The sequence below is a fragment of the Lissotriton helveticus genome, chromosome 10 (assembly GCF_964261635.1).
Source record: "Lissotriton helveticus chromosome 10, aLisHel1.1, whole genome shotgun sequence".
Taxonomy (NCBI): domain Eukaryota; kingdom Metazoa; phylum Chordata; class Amphibia; order Caudata; family Salamandridae; genus Lissotriton; species Lissotriton helveticus.
This window is the reverse complement of record NC_136071.1, coordinates 716,407,350-716,433,435: the sequence shown is the minus strand read 5'-3', so window position 1 is coordinate 716,433,435 and position 26,086 is coordinate 716,407,350.

Genomic DNA, 26,086 nt, shown 5'->3' with positions numbered 1-26,086 from the left:
GAGAGGAAGAAGAAAGACGATTGGGAATCGGGAGAGGATGCAGTGAGGTAAGTGGTGCTGGGGCTGGGTTTTGGGCGGTGGGGAGGTCGTTTTTCAGGCTGAGGTATGTTTAAGGACTCAGGAGGGGGTCAGGGTCCTTTAGGGATGTAATAGGCAGTTCTTAGGGCTCAGGGCAGGGGGCTGGGGTTGGGGGTCATGGCAGTTTTTGGGACTTGGGGTTAATTTTTAGGGCGTAGGGCAGGGTGAAAAGGGACTGTTTACAGGGCATGGGGCAGTTTTAGACCTCAGGGCGGGTGGCTGGGTTGAGGTACTTTAGGGATGTAGGGGACAGTTTTTAGGGCACAGGGTGGGGGGCCTGGGGTCAGGGTCATTTTTGGGTCATGGGTTTAATGTTTTGGGCTCCGGGAAGGGCATGGAAAAAAAGGGACAGTTTACAGGGCTGGGGGCAGAGGTATGATCTTTAGCAGGCATGTCCCTTTATCAATTATGTCTTTACCACGAAATTGCATGGTAATGGCATGCGTAGTAGAGGCATGTGTGGTAAAGATGTGGTTGTGGTGGAGACCACGCAGTACAGGCATGCATTGTACCATCATACAACCCTACAATCCTCTTCTCGTTGCAATGCTGCCATCTTAAATAGGGTTCAACACATTAGTTCAATCTCCCAGTCTGTCCATCTTTCTGGGGTTGATAACTAGCAGACACACAAACTTCCATATGTAGTTTCTTATAGAAACCAGACCAAAATCTTGAGGTAATTTTAGATCTACTGTCAGTTATAAGACTTGTGAATTACCATGTAATTGAAAAGAGATTTCATTTCAATATCTTGATTTGGGCAATCCTGGCAATGGTACCAAAAACTATTTGGTCAAATGATGAACAACCACCAAAATACAGACTAACTTTAACTGTTTGGAAACTCTACTATAAAATCATTGACACAAAATGTTAATGTTGGGTGGACCAGGTAAAGGTCTCAAAAGGCTCATGTCTTTAGCATGCACATTTTTTATTTGTGCACAAATGTCGCTCCTCTGAACATATTGTTTTAAATCAGAAAATAGACCCGACCACACAAATATCACTTAACTGGGGCAAATGTTTGAGCTATTCCAAGATGCCCAGCAGTTTTAGAAGCATTAAATCAACTCATACCTTCCTGTCATAGTATTAGATTAGTAATCCATCCTTCTCATGAATATACGCAAATCATTCCATATTGATTAAAGCTTTAGAAAATCTATTTACATTTTTTGATGACGAAGTGAATGGTGGATTCATCACTTCATTCTCATTTTCAAGTTAAATCTGCTAAGATGTAGGTCACCAAATATCGGTCGGTAACGGCCGAATTCGGCCGTTACCGACCGGTATTTGGTGATTGAGATGTAGGGGCCAATATTTTGCACAATCGGTAAATTTACCGAATCGGTAAATTTACCGATTCTGTAAAATACCGAATCGGTAATTTTACCGATTCGGTAAATTCCAGACCTTCAGAATTCGGTATTTTACTACCCAATCCTATTGGGTGATAAAATACCGAATACAGGTGTACATGCACATCTGTGCATGTACACCTGTGCCATGTGACACACAGACATGCCCTTAGGGCATGTCTGTGTGCCACATGGCACACATGCCTGTACTTGGGGTGCTAGAGGGTGTCAAAGTGACACCCCCTGCACCCTTGCAGGATTCGGTATTTACCGAATCGGTAAATACTGATTCGGTATTTCCCATTGATTCCTATGGGCTGCAAGGCCCATAGGAATCAATGGGAAATAGCGATTCGGTATTTACCGATTCGGTAAATACCGACTCGTACAGATTTGGTAATTTTTTAACTACATCTGCCTGCTTCAGATTTACCGACTCTTAAATACCGAATCGGTATGATTCGGTATTTAAGAGTCAGTAAATCTGAATTACCTACATCGGGCCCCAAGTGTCATCTTTATTGTGGTTAGGACCTGGTCTGTAAATTAATTTTCAAGATCATAATCAGAAAAGAACAAGGTCCATCTAGGTTGTCTAGGAGTCTGTGTACTAGCTGATTTCAAAAACTGTAGATTTATGTGATCTGAATATACTTCTAATGTGTGTTTTGCTCCCAATAAATAATGTCTCCATGCATCAAAGCACCACTTAATAGTCCAATACTCTTCATCAGTGATGGTATAGTTTCCAGCTGCTCAAGAACACTTTTGAGAAAAATAAGATACCTAACCATTCTTCCCAGTGTCCAATATCTCTGAGATTAAACAAAACACCAGAGTACAATAAGAAACATCAATTTCAACAATAAATGAACGCTTGCATTTAGAGTTTCAAACTAGGTGTACTAGAAAAATGTTCTTTCATAAAACAAAATGCTTGATCAGCTCCTGTCTATAGTAATCTAGTGATTGGTCTCACTAGTTCAGAAAACTGATGCATAAGCCTTCAATAAAAGTTGGCAAAGCCCAAAACACTTTGGGGCAGATTCCAATTTCGGTCGGAAGGGCTCTGAACGATGTTCGGAGACCTTCCGACCAATCCGGAATGTGTGGCCCTGATTCCTTTCCGACCAAGCCATTCTGATGGGCTCGGTCGGAAAGGAATCCGACTCGGATTTCCGAATTGCGGACGCCAGGCTCGGAGAGCCCGTCCGCTGTCCGGAAATCCTCCAGTACTCCCCCGGCCACCTCTTTGCGACCGAGGGAGTACGATGGCAGCTTTTCACTGCCTTTTCGTGACGGTGTGTCCGGCACAAAAAGGCAGTCGGAAGCTGTCTCTGGGGGCCCCCAGCAGGGCCCCCATGGGTGTGAGGCTGCTGTATGGCAGCCTGGGGGCACCTATGGTGCCCCTCTGTTGATCCCTGCACCCGGTGGCAGGCGCCTTAGGGTGCCGGCCACAGGGTGCAGGGATGAACTGCATCCCTGCTTTCAACAATGCAGGCATGCATTCCGCTCGGAATGCATGCTTGTATTGTAAAGTATACGAATGTGACCGAACCCTGTTCGGTCGCATCATACTAGCAGCTCTGTATCCGACGACAGCAGGTCGGTCGGTTACAGCTCCTGGCCGATGTCGGACAGACTCAGGTCCATCCGACATCGGAAGCGGCCCCTTTGTGTATTCTTGGCTGTATCTGTGTGGGCCACTGAACAATTATTGACACTTTCTTCTCATCCATCTTAATAGCCCTAGCTGTAATTCTGTGAGCCAGGAAATTTCCAATGGTAGAATGAAATACACCTTTGTTGGGAAAGTGAACTTTATGTTGTGGTCATCTACACTTTATCTGGACTGGTGCTGCTGGGATTTTTTTGCACTCTGGTAGGGGGCACTGCTATCCAGATCCCAATGCATGTGCCCTGACCTCTAAAGTTTGGCACTATTGGTTAACTCCTAATTGGCAATGTTAATGTTTTCGTAAGGCCATAGTATATGGTTTGGAAATACACCCATGACATTACAATTTGAATGTCCTTTTTCGGATTTCGATTCAGAATTATTTTCTGTAATCTCTGACTGCCCTCGGGATTGGGTGTGGGAACAGAACTCTAGACCTTGACCCAGAAACGCGGGAATAAGACAACCAAGACCCAAGGTATGTGGAATAGGATTTATAAGTAGCTCGAATGCAAACTGGACTTAGTTCTGTTCAATCCAGTAAGAACCACACGGGTTAACACCACCCTATGTGTTTCTTGCCATTCACACCGTCCTCCGCATGAGTGCCAGTCCTGACACTCCCCAACAGAGGGCACCGTGCTAAGTAGTGGCCGACAATGCCACTCGAGCCTTTCGCTATTCACACACTGTCTATGCAGCCGTCTGAACCATCCACCGCAAGAATGCCGGTCCCGACACTCGTCAACGAGGGGTACAGTTAGGCCTGGGCGTATAGTACCAGGGGCCTATAGAACTATGGGCTTCAACCAGATTCGGGTATCAAGTTAGGTTTCACAGGGTGAGCTGTTGTCCTCACTGGCTCCCCTATGATCAATGTCAAAACCTACCGGGTAAGCAGTTAGCCTCACTTGCTCCCCTGTTGCTCAGTAGGCTGGCCGCACTGTACGTGAACTGTTGACGTGGTACAACACGGGAGCAGCCGCTCTCGTGCTTCGAGTGCACCAACTCCGTACCGGGAGGACCTTTGTCCACTAACAAAGTCCTCTGAAAGCGAGCATAATCAGAAACGCCTAGCAGAGCGGCCGCTCGTATTCCGCTCTGTAAGCACACACTGGGGTCCAAGAGTGCAAGCGAGATAGGATCGGAGTCCCTTACCTTGCGGTGTTTTCCCCAGCTCGATGGTTAGGCTTGAACATCCGACGGGTTCCGCGGGTGCCGCCATTGCTTAAGTACTGCCCCTTAGTGTGCGCCTCACGGGAATTGTAGTTCCTTCCGTTTTCGTGTTCGCGATGTCGTGCCCTCCTTCCCGTCGCCGTTCCTTCGTTCCGGGACATATGACATTTTCTTTTAACTTCCCAACTTTTAGGCCCTAGCAGAGCCAATCTACTTGGTGTATCTGACCCACATGTCATAGCGGTCTACCTCAAATCATGTCCAAGGGCCCAATTACGATGGAGTATGGAAAAGCCCTCCAACCGCCATGGCATTGGGAAAAATCCCCCCGCATGACCCGCAGCATTTCCGTCGGTCAAATTACGATGCAATGTATGCAAAATCACACTGTGGCGGACAGATGTCACAAAAGACCGTCTACCACGGTTGGAAAAGCTGCAAATCTGACCACGGAGGATGGGGAAAGCTGTTCAATGGCTTGAAAAGGCCGCACGCACAAAGGCCAAATGACTGGTGGACGGAAACAACTTCACATATATGCTCGAAGTGTGCCTGTACTCCCTGCCGCCCTCATTCACAACACACATGCCACAATGATATATCCCAACATGCTCCTGGCAAGGAAAGCCATGAGCAGCATTGAAGCGACATCTGGAGGTCATCACTCATGTGGACACACCCACATACCACAGTATAAAACCAGCCCCCTCCTGGACCAGCATCCTTTGCACACCACAAGCCGAGACAGAGAGACAAGACACCATTGACTCACACTGCACAACATCACACCCACCTATCTCCACACAACACCACTTACACCCACACACCTCACACACTTCACATATCTCCACCACTACCTTGTACCCTGCACCGCTCATTCATTTGCACCATGCCCCCAACAAAATGCCCAAAGCCACCGACTCAGAGTTGAAAGTGATGATAGACAAGACAATCAGGGTAGAACTACATTTGTCTGGGCAACTGGTCCAACACACCCTACTTGCGCGGAAGACCCAGATGTGTGCAAGGATCCACAGCAAAGTCAATGCCGTAGGGACCAGCCTACGCACTGGGCGTGACATCAGGAAGAGGTGGGGCGACCTCAAGGGCCAGGTCAAGCATGGAGCCCAGAGGAACCATGTATCGGCCCATAGAACTGGTGGGGGCCCTCTCATTCTACCACTAACCTACACCGAATGTAAGGAGAAGATGCTTGACACATTGCAGCCAGGGAGTCTCACAGGAATTGAGGTGGGAGTAGAGGCTGGTAAGTACTAACAAATGTATCCCCTCACACAGCGATGTACTGTTGTGCACAACAAGTGATTCTCAATCACCAGCCCACATCAAACTCATGTAGAATGCAAGCTTTCAATATGAATGGATCACAAGGTGAGCATTTCCTCACCCAGCTTCACCTCACAGGTAGGTAGTCAGCTCATGCACCCTGGCCTCCCTCCAAAACATTTCAAAAAGGGGGTGGTGATGGACAGAGTATCTGAGTTAATCAGAACACTCCTACCCAGTCAACAGATCAGGGCTTGATCCATCACCGTTTTTTAGCTCACTGCACCATCCCAGTTCAGAACCTGGCTATATGCAAATTAGTCTGTCCCTGGCCCAGTGCATCATGGGAACAGGGCAGACCAAACTACCAAGCCAATTCTTCACTGGAAAGGAAACAAGCTTCCGGGGACCGGTTTCTGGCATTACAGCCGTCTTCGGCCCGGCTTGCTTGAATCCTGATGGTGCAGTGAGCAAGGGACTCATGTCTGAGCATACCCTTCCACACTTGTGGTGGCCAAAATATTTCAAAAAGGGGGTGGTGATGGAATTTCACCCCGAGTGTGCTGGGGATGCTCAGATGTGAGTCCCAGGCTCTCCACACCACTGGAGTCAAGCTATCCAGGCTGATGAAGGCTGATAGCCAGAAACCGGTCCTTGGATGCTTGATTCCGGTCTGGGAGAGACATGGCTTGGTAGTTCGGACTGGACTGTTCCCATGAGGCACAGGGTCAGAGCTGATTTGCATATAGCCAGTGTCTAACCCAGGGTGGTGTGGAGTGCAAAAAAACGATGGATTTAGGCCCAGATCCTTGTACTGGGGTGAATGTATGACATTGTTCTACATTCTGTCCATCAACTGTGTTTTTTGCAATTTTCACCCCGAGTGTGCTGGGGATGCTCAGATGTGAGTCCCAGGCTCTCCACACCACTGGAGTCAAGCTATCCAGGCTGATGAAGGCTGATAGCCAGAAACCGGTCCTTGGATGCTTGATTCCGGTCTGGGAGAGGCATGGCTTGGTAGTTCGGACTGGACTGTTCCCATGAGGCACAGGGTCAGAGCTGATTTGCATATAGCCAGTGTCTAACCCAGGGTGGTGTGGAGTGCAAAAAAACGATGGATTTAGGCCCAGATCCTTGTACTGGGGAGAATGTATGACATTGTTCTACATTCTGTCCATCAACTGTGTTTTTTGCAATTTTCACCCCGAGTGTGCTGGGGATGCTCAGATGTGAGTCCCAGGCTCTCCACACCACTGGAGTCAAGCTATCCTGGCTGATGAAGGCTGATAGCCAGAAACCGGTCCTTGGATGCTTGATTCCGGTCTGGGAGAGACATGGCTTGGTAGTTCGGACTGGACTGTTCCCATGAGGCACAGGGTCAGAGCTGATTTGCATATAGCCAGTGTCTAACCCAGGGTGGTGTGGAGTGCAAAAAAACGATGGATTTAGGCCCAGATCCTTGTACTGGGGTGAATGTATGACATTGTTCTACATTCTGTCCATCAACTGTGTTTTTTGCAATTTTCACCCCGAGTGTGCTGGGGATGCTCAGATGTGAGTCCCAGGCTCTCCACACCACTGGAGTCAAGCTATCCAGGCTGATGAAGGCTGATAGCCAGAAACCGGTCCTTGGATGCTTGATTCCGGTCTGGGAGAGACATGGCTTGGTAGTTCGGACTGGACTGTTCCCATGAGGCACAGGGTCAGAGCTGATTTGCATATAGCCAGTGTCTAACCCAGGGTGGTGTGGAGTGCAAAAAAACGATGGATTTAGGCCCAGATCCTTGTACTGGGGTGAATGTATGACATTGTTCTACATTCTGTCCATCAACTGTGTTTTTTGCAATTTTCACCCTGAGTGTGCTGGGGATGCTCAGATGTGAGTCCCAGGCTCTCCACACCACTGGAGTCAAGCTATCCAGGCTGATGAAGGCTGATAGCCAGAAACCGGTCCTTGGATGCTTGATTCCGGTCTGGGAGAGACATGGCTTGGTAGTTCGGACTGGACTGTTCCCATGAGGCACAAGGTCAGAGCTGATTTGCATATAGCCAGTGTCTAACCCAGGGTGGTGTGGAGTGCAAAAAAACGATGGATTTAGGCCCAGATCCTTGTACTAGGGTGATTGTATGACATTGTTCTACATTCTGTCCATCAACTGTGTTTTTTGCAATTTTCACCCCGAGTGTGCTGGGGATGCTCAGATGTGAGTCCCAGGCTCTCCACACCACTGGAGTCAAGCTATCCAGGCTGATGAAGGCTGATAGCCAGAAACCGGTCCTTGGATGCTTGATTCCGGTCTGGGAGAGACATGGCTTGGTAGTTCGGACTGGACTGTTCCCATGAGGCACAGGGTCAGAGCTGATTTGCATATAGCCAGTGTCTAACCCAGGGTGGTGTGGAGTGCAAAAAAACGATGGATTTAGGCCCAGATCCTTGTACTGGGGTGAATGTATGACATTGTTCTACATTCTGTCCATCAACTGTGTTTTTTGCAATTTTCACCCCGAGTGTGCTGGGGATGCTCAGATGTGAGTCCCAGGCTCTCCACACCACTGGAGTCAAGCTATCCAGGCTGATGAAGGCTGATAGCCAGAAACCGGTCCTTGGATGCTTGATTCCGGTCTGGGAGAGACATGGCTTGGTAGTTCGGACTGGACTGTTCCCATGAGGCACAGGGTCAGAGCTGATTTGCATATAGCCAGTGTCTAACCCAGGGTGGTGTGGAGTGCAAAAAAACGATGGATTTAGGCCCAGATCCTTGTACTGGGGTGAATGTATGACATTGTTCTACATTCTGTCCATCAACTGTGTTTTTTGCAATTTTCACCCCGAGTGTGCTGGGGATGCTCAGATGTGAGTCCCAGGCTCTCCACACCACTGGAGTCAAGCTATCCAGGCTGATGAAGGCTGATAGCCAGAAACCGGTCCTTGGATGCTTGATTCCGGTCTGGGAGAGACATGGCTTGGTAGTTCGGACTGGGCTGTTCCCATGAGGCACAGGGTCAGAGCTGATTTGCATATAGCCAGTGTCTAACCCAGGGTGGTGTGGAGTGCAAAAAAACGATGGATTTAGGCCCAGATCCTTGTACTGGGGTGAATGTATGACATTGTTCTACATTCTGTCCATCAACTGTGTTTTTTGCAATTTTCACCCCGAGTGTGCTGGGGATGCTCAGATGTGAGTCCCAGGCTCTCCACACCACTGGAGTCAAGCTATCCAGGCTGATGAAGGCTGATAGCCAGAAACCGGTCCTTGGATGCTTGATTCCGGTCTGGGAGAGACATGGCTTGGTAGTTCGGACTGGACTGTTCCCATGAGGCACAGGGTCAGAGCTGATTTGCATATAGCCAGTGTCTAACCCAGGGTGGTGTGGAGTGCAAAAAAACGATGGATTTAGGCCCAGATCCTTGTACTGGGGTGAATGTATGACATTGTTCTACATTCTGTCCATCAACTGTGTTTTTTGCAATTTTCTCCCTCCAAAACAGCATGGCCCACGCTCCCCACCCCACAGCCATGTGCCAGCTAACTCCATGCGACAGTGCCTCCTAACAGGTAGGGAGCCCTCTCACTGGGGAGGGGGTTGAGCCCTGTCAGCAAGGCCACAAGACCCTCTGTCTTCCCTCACAGACACCATGGAGCCAAAGAACCCCCACATCCCGCACCTGGTAGCCAACTATGGAACCCCCCCATAAGTTGCAGGCAGAGCACCTACAGCCAATACCATAGAGAGGTCACATGATTCACAGTGTTGGTGATGAAGTCACGTGTAACTGCAAAGCAAAATACAAGAACACCATCACAAAAAGCCAATGTGCAAGTCCCATTGCCTCAAAGCAGAAAGACTCGGGTCAACACAACACATGCATGGAAACCCTGTCAAACCTCACAAACCACAGGAGGCAAGTACAAAAAGCATAACACAAATCATAAAGTTGCGGGATTGTAGTCAGATACTCATTGAGAAGACACAAACGTCCAAGCATAAACTGAATCGGATGAGCAACAGGTTGGTACCAGAGAACATGTCGTTGGAAATACAATATCTGTACATATGATTTTGTATCTTGAGCCATGTTACATAGCCAACGAGCAATGTATGTATCTCCACATCACTTTTGACTGCTGACAAACTTATGAATGCATAGTAATGCTAAGCTAAAAAGTAAGGCCATCTCAAATCAAATGTGCCAAACATGAACATCAAAGTTGTGCTGTGTACTGAACATGCTGACAATGTAATCTTTCTCCAACAGGTGACTAGCCAGCAACAGCAGACGCCCATGCCATGGACGAGCCCAGCCAGTCTTTTCCCCGGGAAGGTGAACTGACTGATGCAGACTCTCTGGTCTTTTTGGATGAGGAGGACCGACCTGGCTCCTCCGGCGTGGCCTGGACAGCTTGTCCCTGGCCTTCACTGTCCCCGCCACCCCCACCACAACTCCCACAACAGCTGCACCGTCAATGCAAACCCCTGTAGCAACGACCTGTGTGGCAGCCACTTCCACCATCAGCATCTCTGCCTCCAACACTTTCCCTTTGCCAGCAGTTGCGAATACCATCAGGCAGACTGGGGATGCTGGGGATGGTGTGCTGCTGAAGCGCCTGGCACCGCCACCGGTCCGTGGCAGTAGAGCAGGTGGGAGGCCAACTGGGGTACAGCCATATGGAAGATAATGAAACTAAGGCCCTGGACACCGTGCTCACTGTTCTTGGTGAATACCAGCAGAACCAGGGACAGATCGTCCAGGGCCATGAAGAACTACAGGACCTCTGCTGCCTGCAGAGCTTCCTGGACAGTTGCTTGGGACAACATGTGGAGTACATGGGCCTGTTTGTGGGTGTCCTCTGGGACATGCATGCGGCTCAAATCGCTGACAACCCCCGCACGGGGCCAGCGGGATGATAGTCACACCACGCCAGCAACGGCCACAGGGAGGGGTGAGTCACACCATGGCAGATACTCGGACACCTCTGAGCATGTAGCAGGATCCCCCGGCCAACCAGCAGTGGTGGCGTCTGAAAAAGACACCGGGAGGATCATGTGGCACAGCACCATGCCGTACCACTTCTTTGACTGCCATTGTAAATACCAAACCACATTGCCACAAGGATGGGAGTGTTAGCTTGGACTTTGGAACTCCACCATTGTGTGTTCTACCCTAACTATCCGGGTACCATCACTTCCTACTTCACCCCTCACCTGTCACATTTCTCAAAATAAACACAACTCACAACAGTATGCCTTTGTGTCAAAAGCATTCTCATCACAGTTAACCCTGGGCGTAGTCTACTTAGTCGCGCTATGCATAGCTTCGCAAACTTGCACTTGCGCTACGCGAGCTACGCAAGCTACGCAAGCTACGCAAGCATGCATAGTTGCTTGTCTCGCCCGTTCGCGATGCGTTTTTCTTGCTCGCGAACACATATTGCGCGTTCGGGAGTCTGTTTGCGTGCTCGGGGGAGAGTATCTCGCAAACTTACCCATGCGGTCTTCTGTGGGCGTGGCCATCTTGTTTTTCCCTTGTCCTGCCCGTTCACGATGCCTTATTTCCTCTTCCAAGTCACGTATAGCATGTTTGCGATGTGCTTTTCATGTTCGGAAATGCATTTTATGTATTTGCAATGCTTTTTGCGTGCTCCCGGGGAAATATCGCGCAAACTTACCCACGTGGTCGCGATGGGCGCGGCCATCTTGTTTTTTCACTCTATGCTATGATCCTGGGCCTGCTTTTCTATCCTCACTCTATCTTTGCCATCCTTAGGTTTTTACACAGTTCTTCTGATCTTTTTTATTTATTATCTATCCCTCTCTGTCCCTAAATCTATATTTTGCATTTTATTTCTACTTTTACTGTGTTTTTTTTTCACTTTTCTACTGTTTTATATTACTTCCTTCTTTAAGCTCCTATTTCTTCCTCAAACTTTATTATTCCCCTCTAAATTTTCTTTTCTGCCTCCCGCTCACCCCAGAACCATGCCTAAGGGTACTGACGGGCACTCCAAGGGCAAGGCGCCTGCGCCCAAGAGCCACCTGCAATGCGGCAGACTGTGCCCTGCAGAGGTGCAGGCCCGGGAGCTTTTTGGAGAGGCTGAGGTGGCTGCTCTTGTTTTTTTTGTGCAGCGCCACCTCCCCTTGACCTTGGCAGCAGGCGGCAGGCCTGGCTCTGGGTACCAGACCCAGGAGCTTCTCGCCGGTGGGCGAAGGTGCGTCGGGCAGTGTTTCGTCAATCAGGAGTCCGGCACACCCATAACCAGCTGGCCCACCGTTGGTCAGACATCTTGGACCGGGAGCAGGACCTGCTGGACCTGCTAGGTGTCGAGGTCGTGGGGCTTGGTGAGTAGTTAATATTGTGTATAATTTTTTTCTGAATAACAAGAATACTGCTGCTTACAGTGCAGGTAAATTACGTTTCAAAATATTCTGTGATTGTCGGACACCGGTGCTCGTTGGCGCTACTCTTACTTGTTTTCAACTTTGCGCTCACTTGGGCTGATTAAGTAAGAGTTTACTTAGAGAACTTAAGTTAGGTAATGCTATTGCTAGAGAGACTCTAGTTTTCCCTTTGTCCTCCTGTCACTAAGAAGACATAGTGGTGGATGGATTGATAGGTTTAGTTAGTATTAGTTGGTAATTTTTTTAGAGGTCTGCGTGACGCATCCTCTCCGTCACTGAGTGCTGCTTACCCCAGTCCTTAGTAGAACTGTTTGTAGTTTATTTAGTGAGTGGTAAGGCTTAGCAGTGTCACTAGCAGAACATCAGATGCAACCAACCAACAATTTGGTGTATGCACAAATGTATGCATGTGTCCTCCACCTATACATTTTTTAGGGCTAAAATTTAAATGCAGACTTATTGAACAATTGGCCCGTCTGGAATATGTGGGCTAGGTCAGGTAGTACATAGGCTTAGTTAGTATTCTGGAATCACAATGGAAAACTGTATTAGAGTTCATAATAATAAGTAGATGGTCCGTGAATCCCACAATAATGCTACTAGTCGATCTGATTAGATAGGTCAATTTAATTCCAATTGTTGTTTCCTAAAATGTTTTGTGAGCATTTTTAAAAATATTTAATTTGTTTCACAGTACACCAATCATTAATGTTTGTCTTTCTCTTTATATTACATGATCAGCACCCAGGGACAAGAAGAAGATCAATTTGCCTCCCAAGGCCATTCCCGTTCCACTACTGAGTGCTCTGCTGCTGGCCTCACTAAGTCCTCCAGTGGTTAATATTAATAATTATATTTCCCTAACTTTTACTGCACCTTATTTTTTCCGAAATATTATTTCTGTTTCCTAATTCTATTTTTTCCAAATCTTCTTCATTTTAGACTGTTTCTAAATTCCCATTATCCCTGCCTCTAACTGCCTCTGCTATGACTCTCTGTACTACTACTATTAGTCTGTCTGTAGCAAAGCTTACCCAGTTGGCCACTCTTTATTTAAAAGGTTTTAAATAAAACTCAGATTCGCCAATAGCTCTAGCCACGGAGCCCAGTCCTTTGGGTTGTCCTCTTCTGGTCTTCTTAATCTTTCTTGAGGTTTTTCGACAATTCCCATCAACAAAATGCCCAACCAGATATTTGACTATTTTTGATAGGATATACTACAACTGTTGTGGGGATTCTGCACATCCACATACAGAACTATGCACAAGAAAATAGGATGTTGGTGATGGGAGGTTGGACCTTCCTCATACCTCAGTCAGAACCCACAATCCCCTGACCGACTAGCTATACTCTCTCATCAGGTCCCCAATCCCCCCCGAAGATACCCAATGATTAGACAACCCAGAACATAGTAACACCCTTTTGCTCACTCACTCATGTAAGTCCACCACACCAAATACCACAGAGTCTATGTGTAAGTTCAAAAGGTTTATTTTCAACTAACAAGCTCCTTATGTTGTTCTACAATTCAATTCAGTAAGAATACTATATGAGCCAGCTCCAACAGCAAAATGCATAAGATTAAAACAATAAACATTGTTACGAGTCCATCGCAGACAAACGATCTCTGTGCGAATTCTGGGGGACCCCTCACCTTAGAACGTAGAAATACTGGTTACATCATAGCTCTGCAAAGCTCTGGTTCGTAGAAGGGAATCTTCCGCCTGTTATGAGAAAATGGTGCGCGTTAGATAGTATAATGCAAGCATTTCTCAGTCATGCCAAAAAGTGTAGTGTGTTATGGCTAAGCAATACAGACTGACCGGAACTCTATAACAAAGTGGCTTGTATGAGCTCATGTGGGCTCAAAGGCGTCACTCTTACACAACAAGCTGCGAGGTAACGTCACATGCGCAAAAGACATGAAGCTAAAATGGTTGCATTGCATGGCTCTAGTCTAATACACGATTTGGACTAGTGATGTGTGATGTATATGACTGTATGTACTGACTTTCTTTCCCAATCTTGCTAGTGAAAAAGAATAAATAGGGGGGGGTGTATGCATGGCATCTAAAAATGTGTAATGTTGTTTCTAGGCGTACTACCGACCACCAGTGCCGGGGTCAGCTGCGATGCGGCCATTTTGGAGGGAGCAGGCGATACGGCAGCGGCATCTGCAGGAACTAGTATAGGGGGTGAGCCAGCAGCAGCGGAGGGCGGTGGTAAGTTATATTTCTTTCTTATTGACATTACACTAGCGGGAAGGGTGTACTGTACACTCACTGTACTGTTGAGACTTAGTAAGTATGAAGTTATTGTAGTGAACAGCAGACAATGGTTGAAGAAGAAACCCTTTACTTAGCAATGGCATTAGCAATAGCATTAGCAACATGAGTTGAGTAACCAATGACCTCTTCTATCTGACTCCAACTGAGCTGTGAACATTTTATGGAGAAGACTAAAAGTCAGATCATATGACCTTGATGGATGTGTTGAACAAAAAGGAAAAAAAGGGTGGAAAGAGGAAGGATGGGCGAGATGTAATATGACTGGCAGAGAAGGATACGTTGGAAGCATGCATAGGTGGCTGATAGGAATCAGATGCATGGGTTGTTAAAGGATGGGTTAGAAGGTGAAAGAAAAGATGCCTGCCTGGGTGGGCAACACTGTATGGGTGGATAGGATAGCAAGAATCGTCAGCGGTGTTTGGGTCAAACTCAAAGCCAAGGCAAGCAAGGAAGGACGCATGGGTGGTTGTTGGTGAAACAAACTAAGGTTTGTTGAGAGATTAAGAAGAATGATAGATGTTTACTTTGACTGGATGGATGCCTGGATGTATTCATCATCATCATAGATAGCATAGGTGGAGACTGTCATTGGATGCAGACCAGAGTCTTAGTTTGAAGATAATGTAAAAGAAACCGCGTCACAGTAGCAAAGCTGAGAGGAATATAAGTTGTATTTTCAGAATACTCCCTTGACTCACAGTAGTTTGCAAGCCCATAATATATATATATTGTATGTGTATGTAGTTATCAAGCGCCTTCCTCAGACTCTGAGGACCACTCCCTACCTATGTTAATTGATTTTCGAGTGTGACAGCCAGCCTGCCATGTGGGGTGGCCTATCTGTTGGTTAGACAATCAATCAAAGCAAAGTACCTCATGTCGTCCCATATATAAGCAATGCTCATTGGATCAGATATATAATCTGCCTTTTTGTAGTAGTCAGCGCAGGGTGAAAGTAAAATTGAGCAATTGCCCTTGATGTAACAGAGAGAGTATGGCCAGTGCCACCCATAATAGAAAAATACGAGCTTCCCCACCTGCAGACAGTAGTAAATAAAACTAACGTGAGTCTGCGTCATGAGTCATGACTCGAGTATGTTTGTCTTGGGCGCAAGCTGACTGAACTGGCATGCCGGCTACAACAAGTTAATGTCATTTCGCTAAACTAGAGAGAAAAAGAAGACTGGTGTACTACTGTAGTCCATAGTGCTAGTATAATGCCTGAAACTCCCACAAATGTTAGAGGCCGAGGAAGTGGGAGGACAGATACATACCACAAATGTTATGTACTGTGCTTGCTAGTGCTACTGCTTCGATGCCACTATGTGTTGAATTAATTTTGTGTCACTGTTTTGCTAAGAGTATTGGTAATAGTCTTTTTTTCTTTCTTGATATAGATCCTCCAAAACCAACCAGGAAGGAGTTGGCAGTTATGGCTCGGCACCGGAAGCTGGAGGCCATCAGAACAGAGTAACGGCGGCTCGTGGTTCTGGCGGAGGAGGAGGAGGTGGCAGAAGCTGCAGGCTCCTCCAATGTCCCGGGCCCCAGCCAGGCCCCTCCAGTGGTACGGCACCACGGTCAGGCAGCCGCCAGCCTCCGCACAGCAATAACATCCAGCACTACTGCTGCCCCCCTGTGAATGCAACTGCAGGGCATATGCACGCTGCATGCTCCTCCGGAATGCGCAACTGGAGGAGGAGGTAGAGGAGCTCAAGAAGAGGGTCAAGGTCCTGGAGATAGACATCCGAAGACACCGCCACTAAAGACCCTGTTTAATTGCCTCTTTTTTATAGGTCAATTGGACATTTGATTTTTTGGATTTATTCGTTTTGGACATTGGTTGGGGTTAGGGAGAGGGGTGGGTCAGGTGTTGTTGTGGGATTTTTTATATAGTTTATTTTTGTTAGGGGATTAAATTATAAATACTTATACTTTACATACGATGTGGTTAATGTTTTGTGGGTGGGGTTACTGTTTTAAGTCACACTGTTTCCCTGCTGCTGCAGGGCCACAGCCAGTGTTTAATTTAAATAATTGGCTGACTTTGTAACAAACAGATAAATCCAGTACCCCTCACTGAGTGACGTGTCCTACTAGTAGTGTCAGTCTCCCCTCCTAGTCTATTACCTCCCCCAAACATCTTTTTTTACCTGTGATTGATGTTTAACTTAGGCACATCAATGGCTGCATGACGATACAGGTTGGGTTTCCGAAGAGAATGAAGATGCCGAGGTTGTGGTGGTAGTAGTAGACATGCGCAGTAGCATTTACAAAAAAAGAAAATAAGACAGTCAGTCGCCTGAGAGAGACACTGGGAGGAGTAGTAAAGATAAATAAATAAAACATACCGGTGGTGGGACAGCCTAGTACAAGAAGTTACAAACTGTAGTTGTGTTGAGTGAGTCACTTAACAAAATCGTAATTCGTAATCTGCTGTGTGGTAGGATGTTGATGATGAATCCAATCAATGCCAGCAATTAATTCTGATGTATTAGGTTCCTTTGGAAAAAAAATCGGCTTGCACATAGACTGAGCATGGGTGGGCAAGCAAAAGGAGATCCTCGTCCTGGCTCAAAATTGAATTAGTGTTGCTTTCACCACATCTGCCCCAGCAAGCGTGTGATCAATTGTTGGTGTACATTTAATGTAGTCACATCACACCTCAAGGTAAATCACATAGCCCGGGGAAGAGGGTTAGTGTTTGATGAATGGATGGAAAGGGGGGTTTGGGGAAAGGTTTGACAAAGAAAAACAGTAAGCATGAACACAACAAAAGCAAAACACAATCTTGGCAGATGACCATGATCTTATCCAATAAATCTATAAAGGGAGAAAAAGGAAATGCATGCATGATGATGAAGATAACTTGATGGTTAATGAATAGTACTTACTAACTACTACTAGACAATTAGACAGTACAGGGCAGCAGTATATTAATATGCAATTTGCCGTGCGTGTATGCCCTCAGAGAGACCCAAAGTACATGTCGCACCGGGCTTACTTTTAAAGATAGCAAAGAAAATAAAAAAAATAGTTGTAGGGATCAATTAGCAAAGAAACAACAACACAACACACAGTTGTAATGATTGAAGAGAAAAAAGGAATCAAATTAATTAAAAGAGGAATGATGAATGATACTAAAGTTACTAAATTATCCAGGTCAAATTGTGGAGTTGAATCTTGGTCCTCCCTTTCATGGACGCTCCGCACATCATTCTTGGGTGCCACTGCCTGCCTGTTGTGGATTGGTAAGGTAAGTGTGAGTTGTTTCTCCCAGTATAGCATATGGTAAAGGCTGGCCTGTAAGTGTAGATGGAAAAACAAAAGGGGTATCGAAAAATCAATGAATAAAAAAAAGCATCAATTACGGTGGAGTGCAAGAAGAGAAGAGAGAACACTTTCAGACTGAGGCGGCTTGGATACATCGTGTCTACTCTGTTTACAGCATTAAGCTACAACAACAACAGGACAGAACAGGCCCACGGCACCGGGCCGTTACCCAACCTCCATGTACCTTAAACTTTGACAGAGCCAGACAAAAGGCGTATACAGCAACCTAGCATTTTCAAAATTAAGTGACTAAATCAATGTGCTGCTGTCAGTCATACCACTACACTCGAGTCCACCACTACACGGACATGTAGGTCTGGTGTGGTTCTTGTTGAATTGTTGTTTTTACCTTTTATGCCACTTCGTGAAACGCAGTTATTCCATCAATCATCTCCGATCCAACTGACTGACTGCGTGCAAAGATAGTATGGTGACGGTCATCATCATGGTGTGGTACGTGTTGTCCAACTCCAACTCAGTCTGTAGTGACTCCGATTAAGTCCATATTCCATATTAAAAAATTACAACGGATATTGGCCTGCACCTGCAGTACAGTAGCAGGAGTACAATGTGGTTATTAAACAACAAGGAAACATTGACTGTCACTTGAGTCACTTTTACTTTGTAGATTAACTGGTAGAGTTGGACTTGATGCACAACATCATTCAACAAAACAAACAACAGCAATCGCTCAGAGTCAGCAAGCATCCAATGCATGCCATCAGTCATTACCTGTCTTGCTCTTCTCTTTGGCTGTCAGATAAGATGCCCAGTTCTGACAGGTGTGTGTTTTGTTTAACGAGGCAATTACTCCACATTCATTTTGAGTGTTGTTAGTAACTGTTTCGGTTTTCTTCTTATTCATCTGCGGTACTTTGTTGCAGTTAAAGATGGTTCATATGGTCAGCGCTGTGATGGGCCGCGGCCTCGGTAGCGGTCATTGGTCAATTGAATTTGCAGAAATGTCAGCAAGTTTCTTCGAAGAGTCTTGCCTTTCTCTGCCAAGTACCTTCTGTCCTGACAGTGATGAGCTTTGGATGCCTGCCTGCCGAGGCTGTAGACTTCTGACAGTGATGAGTTTACTTTTGGATGCCTGCCCAAGTTCTGACAGTGAAGAGTCGTGGATGCCTGCAGAGGCAGTAGCCTTCGGACAGTGATGAGTTTCGGCTCAGAAACAAAACAGAGGATAGCTATAGTCACGTTTCACTTCTTATGGAGGGACTGTTAGTGGTAACATTTCTTGAACTATTCTCCATCCAATGTCTGGCTTGATAGAAATGTATTTAGGGCGAGTCAGGAAGATGGAGCAGGACTCTGAGCAGTGGACAGTTAAATGCACAGATGTGCAACTCCAATAGGGAAATAAAAAGAGAAGACGGTGGTGATGGATTTGTTGTGAATTGATTTGAACCAGAAAGATAGATATACACACACAAATAAAGGAAGTAAAAAAGTAGCATTTTGATAGCCTAGTTATCAGGTAAGAGGAGCTGGTCCTCAAACTCTGGTGGTTCGGACAGAAGTAGGTCATGTAACTCACTACTTACGTCATCTAAGTCGCTCTCCTCTTCCTGCTGTGATTCACATATTTTGTACTCCGGTGGTATAAAGTGCTGATTCATTTTGATCATGGTTAACCTTTCCACGCTTTTAGGCGAGAGACTGGTCCTTTTCAAAGTTACAATGGCACCAGCAGCACTAAAAACCCACTCCGAAGAGACACTTGCGACAGGGGAAGCCAGATACTTCATCGCCAGCCTGCTGAGCACTATTCATTGGCTTATTTTACCATACCAATACACCCATGGGTTTTAAAGTCAATGGCTTGCTCAGCTATCAAAGTTTTGTACTTGGCAACATCCACTTCTGAAAAATAAATTACTGCCTTACTGTTCAGAAATACTTTGTAGCATGCATCCAAAATTGTGGCAGTAATGTAATGTGGATGTGACACAATATTATTTTGAATCCTTGTATTGTCAGATGAGCGAACGGCTAAGGAATCCACCAAATATTATGCATCTTGTTTGTCATCCATACCTGCATATGCTTCAGACACCTCCTTCAGCTGTTGCTCTAGCATGTGCACCAATGGGATAGCTTGGCCCATAGTACAGTCCTCCCTGCTGACTTCACGTGTGCAGACCTCAAAAGGAAGTAGCATCTCTGTCAGGCATTTAACGAGGTCCCATTGGCCCAGCTTAACGGTCATGCCTCTCACAGTAGGATTCCCTAATCTTTTCATAACATAAGCATTGAGTGGAATGTACTGCTCAAACAGATGATCAAGCATCTAATGAGTTGAGTTGCAATGTGTTGGCACCTCCTGGATGAGTGCTTTGACTGGCATTTTATGCTCACGTTGAATGACCCTCAGCTGCTTCCGGGCTTTAAAAGAATGGCTGAAATGTGTGCATATTCTTCTGCAGGTGGCCAGTAAGTTGCTGACTTTGTTAATGCAGTGTGCCAAACATGGGACACTCAAATAGCCACCACCTTTCATGGCCCTCACTACATTACTGCCATTGTCCGTGGCAACAAAATCAATGTTAAGCCCTCTTGGGCGCAGCCACTCAAAGACCTTGCTGTTAAACTCCTCCAAAATGTTTGCAGCAGTATGAGACTTCTCCATGGCAAAATTGACTACAGTTGCATGTTTGCGAGTGGCATGAAAAATCTCAGCAGCATCAACACCAGCAGATATCTGTTCTCTAACCCCCACAAAAGAGATCCAGTGTGCAGTGATGCACATGTAATCAGTGGCTTGGCAACTGGTCCACATGTCTGTTGTCAGGTGGATACTCTGAACAGCACTCTGCTTCAAGGCTTTTCCAAGCAATTCCAGCACATCGTGATGTAGTGCTGGAACAGCAACTCTGACAATATAGTAGCGTCTGGGAACCTGTCATTTTGGGCAGATGGCTGTCACAAATTCCATAAAACCCACCCCTTCAACAAAAGAAGAAGGGAGAAGGTCCAGTGCAAACATTTTAGCCAGCTTCGCGTTGTACAACCGTGCTATTGGATGGCTGCGTTCATACTGCCCCTCTCCCCTAAACATGCTGATAATGGTAGGTTGCATATTTTTTCTTAGGCTCAACGACACACTTTTTTTCATTGAAGTACTCCTTGCTATCCAAGGCTGACTCTTACTCTTCTGCCACTGAGATGTTGCTGAGGATGTGGGTGACAATAACACTGCTCTGCTGGGGACATGGCTACTTTGTGTACCAGTACCAGGAAGAATATCTCCCTGTCCTTCCTCTTCTACCGTGATCGGATCTTCTACTTGTTTATCCCCACCAACACAAATGTTGCAGTTTTTATGCCACAAAGGTGGTGCTCCCAGTCGATCAATTGGTGTTTTTTCAGATGGGTTATTTGTCCTCCGGTACCATAGTTTGTACCAAGCTTACCCCGACTAACAGAGGTATTACAAATGGAGCATATAGCAATGTTCTCCTCCTTTTCGCTAACCGTAAAGAAGTCCAAAACTGGCGGGCTTAACTTTTACCTCCTGCTGGAGGTGCCACTTCCATTGCCGGATGAACTAGAGGGTGTGCGTTGAATTTGACTCTGTGCTGTACCACTACCTACTTCTACTGAGGTGGTGGTTGTGCTGGATGTAGGTCGCTGCCGGGCAATTGCTAATGCAAATATGGAAGCTGTAGGTCGTGTTGGTTTTACCTGTGTTGGAGGTATGCATGCTACATCCCTTGCAGCGATTTTGGATAGGGTAATAATGTTGGTCGCCATCTCCTCGGGCCGGGAGTGATGTTCGTGATGACTGGCTCATCATCATCCTACTGTTCTACATCAACCTCCATAAGTGCAAGGCTTTCTGGAACTTTCCTTTTCCCTAGCCTGGACTTGGGACATGTCTTGCTCTCAGACTCAGTTTGTGGCTTCCAAGTGGCATCTACATCATCGGAAGGGGGGTTTGGCGAAGAGCTTGATGGACTAACCCTTCTTTTCCTTGCTGGAGATTTGGAAGACAATGGATCTTCTGAATGAATGGCTTCCTCTTCTTCTTCCTATGAATGAGGCTCAATTTCCTGAACTACCCCTACTTCGGGAGGAACAACAACTACTATTGCGGGCGGTGGTTGCGGCTGTTGTTGGCCACTTATCTACTGTGCTTCCTCCTGCATTGATTGGGTACTACTTTGAGATAGTGATAAGTTTATCTCAGGCTCAGTATCACTGGTTTGCACCATTAGGCTGGCTACCTCTTCCACACTCATGTGCTTGGGCCTGGGTTGGTGGGTTGGGCCCACTGATGTGGAAGTGCTGCCCCCAGCTTTCCCCCAGACACTGCTGCTGCAGGCGTAATGTGTCTTTTCCCAAAAAAGGTGTTGGGGGAACACCAGACTTAAGTGGCACTTCCTTCTTCAGTCCCTTCTTCTCTGCAACGTTCTTGGTCTTGTAGGACCTGGTACCTGCTTTCTTTGGGCCCATATTCTTCAGATGTCAGCAGCACTCAGTTGCACAAGTTGCAGAGATGTCTGGTCAGGTCACACGTCTCGTCGTGTACAACAGCAGGACGTCTGTCTGGCAGCACAACGGGCGATGATGACACACCTCCTACTCAGTCTTTTGTGCACCTAAAAGCAAAAAAGCCACAAGAACATCAGTGAAACGATAGTACAATCAAACTAATATAATATATAACTTAGTGTGTGGTGGTCACAAATATTACATTTTAGTAACTCAGTGAACAACAACAGTGTAGCCATTTATGAGACTTTGACAACAAGGACAGGGCTTTCCTGGTGTACTGTGTACACTCAGGAAGAATAAGAATAGCAAAGAACAAAAAAAAATATAGTGAAGCCTGTTTGGCCTAAATTTGTTCAGCACGTGGGATGGATGCAGCATCAGGGAGCTGCAGCTGGCAATTGGGATGGATTTGGAAGCAGTAAGACAAGAGGAACAATGGAAATACACGCAGGCCTATGTGGCAAAAACAGCACACTAATAACTACCACCACAAAATGGCCCCAAGCCACACGGTCACTCACAGTCACAACAGGTCATGGAAAACAATGAACTCAAGCAGGCGTATAAGCCCTATATATGACCAGACAAAGGAGGCCTGCTAAACAACACAGCTTTAATACAAAAATGCAAAAACGAAAATCAACAGGACTATGAAAGGTTGGAAAGTTACACAGCACGCACACACACACATACAACAAATGTATTTATTTATTAATACAGACACACACAAAAAGTGAAATACACCCCGAAAACCACATTTAACAAATCAATCCAATGCCATCCATGCTCTACATGAAGTTTAATTTCAACAGACGCCACAGAAACATGCACCCACTGGCTGAAATTTCAAAGAAAAACAACTAAGCCCTTACTGAAACTACAGGTCACCCACAACAAAAAAAATTAAAACAATGAAAATCCCCAAAAAATTTAGGTAGTAGGCACACTACAAACAAGCTCCAATCAAACAAACAAGTACACCAATTCTCCAACTTACTTGTAAAATCTCAAATCCAAAAGTCCTCAAATCCAATCCAATATTTTGATGCAACAGACAGACACAAAAAGTGATCCTTCCAGCTCCAAATCCAAATGAAAGTGAACAGCACATGGACAAAGCTTTGGGAGGAGCCTGCTGGACAGGAACAGGAAGTTGGAGACTCAGGGGCACTTCCTCTTGAAAAGAAAGTAAAAAAAGAAAAAGGACTCCTTGCACAAAAAACTACAGCCAAATCACAATCTGAGGAGTTTTTTTTCGCAAAATGATCGTTTTCAAGGTTTTATGATGCTTGAGAGATATTCTTTGCCAGGTTGCAGTTTCTGTGTGTTTGGGATCACGATCTTACCAACACTGCTGCCGGAAGTCAGATCGCGCGTCCGAATGACGTGTCCGCGTTCGCACACTCTCGCGGGATCGTGCAAGTGCATTCCAAATCTTGTGGCGCACGTGAACGGATAGGAAAGCTAGTCAGCGAACGCAGAATCACGGTAAGTCATTATTGCCCTCGCAAGAACGCATATTGAGTGCGCGAAGAAGAAAAACAGCTATGCTACATTGCAGATTGTGTAGTATTCGGTAACTTTGCGTTCCTACGCAAATCGCGAAGTTACCAAAACAACGCAAATTCTGCAAGCGTAGTTCACCGCCCATGGTTAATCACAGTAAGTAGCATGTTGACTTACATTGCAAAGTTTCCGAATATGTAAAAGCGAAAATCCATTGAGAGAGTGGAGGTACCTAGAAAGACAAGGAAACAACAGTGCGTTGCCATATTATGCAATAACCGCAAAAGCACACCACGAGGCAACACCGTAAAATATGCATTACAGACAACACTGGCAAACACCATCAACATGGACGGCAGGGGGACTGGAGCACACAACTGCACCTTCCAATACAGTTTAGCCCTTAGCATGCTGGTGAATGCAGTGCAGTTAAAAAGCTTACTTCTGTTACTGTTGTTGTGTGTCACCTAGTTTGGTGCAGGTCAGTGCTGTGAATCTCTAGACACAGTTTTGTCGTGTTATCCTCCCACATCAGTAGGGGTAAGATACATTGTGATCGGTGTCTGCTGAGAAAGCTGCCACAATCTACTCGGGTCTCTGTACCTCTCCCTGCCCAACTCAGGTGAAACACCTTAGTCACATGACAAGAAAGCATCATGACTGAACTGCATTTATCAGAATGACTAGGGATGACCTGTGCTGGGAGGTGAAGCAGTGTGCTCCCATCCCCCAAATAACATCATCATGAACATGACAAAAGTTGTCACAGATCACACAGCGCAGAACAATGAAATCCTTAGCAGTGTGCCCACAAGAGCCAGCATCATAACACATTCTTTAATGTAGACGATGGTGACATTGTCGCATTCACACACTCAAGTACTGTTGCACAGGGATTTTCAAGTGACATGTATGATCTATGCATGTTTACCTACATGTACACTAGTTCCTGACAACATACCCATACTAAATCTGTTTTACAAAGGAATTAATCTTCTCCTGAATGGGCACAAGTGCTGCGGTCACAGGGCAGGCATCAGGTATATAGGAACTGTTGCACACCGTGTTCCTTGCTGTAGCAATGTAAATGTAAATGTAAATGTAAATGTATTTCGATTTATATAGCGCACGAATCACCCAGGGGTCTCAAGGCGCTTGCTTAGGGAACCCATCCTGGTATTCCCCTGTGAGATACCCCTGCAGGGTATTCACAAGGTGAAAGCCAGGCATCCCGCCACGAGGGGCCGTAGTGGAGATTAAGCAAGCTATTGCCCAGAGTCGCAGAGTGTGACCCCGTGAGTCGAGTAGGCACCGGAGCGAGAATTGTCGAGTCCGTGGAATTTTGGAGCCCGAGACCTGCTGAGGCGGGGAATCGAACCCTGGTCCACGTCTGATCTCAGCTTCCGGGTCTGCCGCCTCTAACCACTGAGCCACGCTTCTCCACCACTGAGCCACGCTTCTCCTCAATGTCCTCCTCACTCCCCCATATGTGACTGTGAATATTCATTAGTGGCCTCACATTCCCACAGCAAAAGCAGACTTCAATAAGCGTGCAGGCACAATGGGCTTCTGTTTCAACGAGTAGTTGCTACCACATCAGCCCTGAGACCTTTGCATTCTAGGTGCCTTGACCGTCCCGTGCGATTCAGTCACTGCTGAACACAGCACTCCCACTTTTTACCGGCAAACTGACACAAGAATCACGGAAAGCCTCTGATACTGAAGGCTGTTGCACACTTTTTTAAAACATGAGGGCTCTAACCTTGTCCCTTTGTTTCATGAGATTTCTGGAGGTCTACCGGGTGTCATTCCTCCAATTTCCAGACTGCTTTTAGCGGTTTGAGATCACTACTTGTGGCGGCTGTACAGCTGAGTGCTGGTTTTGGGAGGTAAACCATGGTCCGTTGCAACTGTACCATGACCGCATGCAGCTCCTCTTTGGATGTGTCCCATTAGCTGTGCTATGAATCAGTTACAGGCTAACCTTCTGTTATGCCTATTTCACCTGCGTGCGACCTGTGTTCTACAACCGAAGATGCCCCTTTCAGTGGTCCAACGATATCTGCCTTTCCAACACATCCCTTGTTGCCCTGGATCATCAGCTGTTGCCCTGGATCATCAGGTCCCCGTTGCCATGGTTGCTCCTTTCATCCTCGTGGTGCGAGGAGCACATCTGTTCCTTAATACTGCTAGATTGGATGGCGGTCCTTTTTGCTGGAGATGATTTGGATCATCTTTTGGAACTGATTGCCTTCGTGGCTTACTGTGCCTTCTTGGATTTGTAACTGTTGGTGACTAATTCAATGTCCTTTTCATGCCTACTAACAGGAATTGTCCTTCAGCTCTCTGACTTTTGCCCTATCTGCATCTGCTTTGACTCTGCTGACCTCTGCAGTCTGTTTCGCTTAATAACACAGACCTGAGCAAGGGGAGGCTGTCATCTGACCATCGTGGATATTGTCGACTGGCATGAGCCC